The following is a 2,500-nucleotide window of genomic DNA, read 5'->3' as shown; positions in this document are numbered from 1 at the left end:
AGCAATATTAGCCAGCAGAGGAAAGTGATAAGTAGAAGAGGTGAAATATTAGGCAGAGAAACATACCAAGCCTCTCTCAGCTTAGCAATATTAGCCAGCAGAGGAAAGTGACAAGTAGAAGAGGTGAAATATTAGGCAGAGAAACATACCAAGCCTCTCTCAGCTGAGCAATATTAGCCAGCAGAGGAAAGTGATAAGTAGAAGAGGTGAAATATTAGGCAGAGAAACATACCAAGCCTCTCTCAGCTGAGCAATATTAGCCAGCAGAGGAAAGTGACAAGTAGAAGAGGTGAAATATTAGGCAGAGAAACATACCAAGCCTCTCTCAGCTTAGCAACATTAACCAGCAGATACAGGCTGTGGCACAAAAGAAGGAAGCATATATATAATGAAGGGATGAGAAATAGGGGCGTGGAAGAAGCTGATAGACGGAAGAGAGAGTTATATGTAGCAAGGAAGAGAGAGGTGTGTTAGTTATTATCACTATTGGGGGTCTTCATTATCAACTAACATAAAGCGAAACAACACCTCACCATTATGTACAGTATGTGGATGGCGTTTTGATCAGTACTCGGTATAAATATTTGAAGGCCTAAAATAAATATGCTGAGTACTTAGCTGTGGTGTTGGTGGTATTAAGTGCAGAATGATGGCTGATTGCTGTTTACTGTCTAGTGGCGGGAAGAGAACTGTCTAATGGCAAAGAGAGAACCGAACTCTCTTGTGTCAGGGAGAGAACTGAGCAGCTTCGAGCAGCTTCCTGTGTGAGGTAAACTAAATGAAACTAATCCTTATTCAATGTATAACTAAATATGTTTTCTCCTTGACCAGATTTATCTCCAGTGATAAATAATATCTTACCCAAATTATTTACTACAAGAATTTATTTACAAAGAAATGTGCTGTCGTGGCCGGGAAATTCAAACCTGACATCCACGACAAGGTGAAAAGATTAGTAAGAGAGAGTAAGAAGAGAGTGGATGAGGAATTTGGAAGGAATTTGAGTATCAGATGGAGGGACTGTAAGAAAATGTTCTGGAAAGAGGTGAAAAGAGTAAGACAGGGTGGCAATGAAGTTAGCAGGGGAGTGAAAGATAAAAATGGTAGATTACTAGTGGAGAAGGGAGAAAAAGTGAGCAGATGGAGAGAACACTTTAAGGAATTGTTGAACATACAGGATGGAAGTATTGCGAGTATAAGTGGCTGGGGAATGGCTGGGAGAAGGAGGGAGGTGAGAAGACAGGAAGAAATCAGTAGGATAGAAGTTGTGGAAGCAATGAAGAAAGTTAAATCGGGGAAAGCCCCAGGAATTAATGAAGTGTGTGGTGAAATGCTGAAGCATGGGGTAGAGATAGTAGTAGAATGGATGTGGAAGATGTGCAGATTGGCCTGGGAGGAAGGTAGAGTCCCAGAGGATTGGAAGTCAGGTATAATTATTCCCTTGTACAAAGGAAAAGGGGAAAAAGAAGTGTGTGGTAATCATAGGGGCATTTGTCTTCTTAGTATAATAGGAAAAGTGTATGGTAGGATACTTATAGACAGAGTTAGAGAAAGAACAGAGGAATTAGTTGGAGAAGAACAGGGAGGCTTTAGGAAGGGAAGAGGTTGTGTAGATCAGATATTCATTCTTAGATCTTTAGTGGAAAAGTTTCTAGAGAAGGGAAAGAAGTTGCATGCGGCTTTCATGGATTTGGAGAAAGCATATGACAGGGTGGATAGACAAGGACTGTGGAAAGTGTTAAGAATATATGGAGTAGATGGGAAGTTGTTGGAGGCCGTGAAGAGTATGTATGATGGTGCTAAGGCTGCACTGGGTGTGGATGGTGAACTAAGTGAATTTTTCTCTTTGAAGGTTGGTTTGAAACAGGGATGTGTCATGTCTCCCTGGTTGTTCAATCTGTACATGGATGGGGTAATAAAAGAGGTACAAGGTAGGGTAGTGGATGTTGGAGTGGCCCTGGTGAGAGAGGATAGTGTTTGGAAACTCCCTGTACTGTTGTTTGCAGATGATACTGTGTTGTTGAGTGAAGACGAAGGGGAGCTGCAAGGCTTGGTGGATGAGTTTGGGAGAGTGTGTAAGAAACGGAATCTAAAGGTGAATGTAGGGAAGAGTAAAGTGATGGTCTTTGAGAGAGGTGAAGTCAGTGAATGTACAGTGAGGTTGGATGGTGAGGAATTGGAAAATGTGAGTACGTTTAAGTACTTGGGTAGTGTGATGAGTAAGGATGGAGGTTTGGAGGGTGAAGTGCTTGAAAGGGTACAGCAGGGAAGAAAGGTTGCTGGTTCCTTGAAAGCAGTGATTAGAAACAGGGAAGTGAGCATGGAAGTGAAAAAGTTACTACATGACAGTATTGTGATACCAACTCTAACGTATGGAAGTGAAGCTTGGACGTTGTTGGAGGGACACAAGTCAAGAGTGAAAGCAGTGGAAATGAGTTATTTAAGAGGAGCCTGTGGAGTCACATGGAGAGACAGGCTGACGAATGAGGATATAAAGGAG

Source organism: Coenobita brevimanus, chromosome 40 (assembly GCF_032717465.1).
Source record: "Coenobita brevimanus isolate Jiangsu-jjx chromosome 40, ASM3271746v2, whole genome shotgun sequence".
Lineage (NCBI taxonomy): Eukaryota > Metazoa > Arthropoda > Malacostraca > Decapoda > Coenobitidae > Coenobita > Coenobita brevimanus.
Note: the sequence above shows the minus strand (reverse complement) of the source record.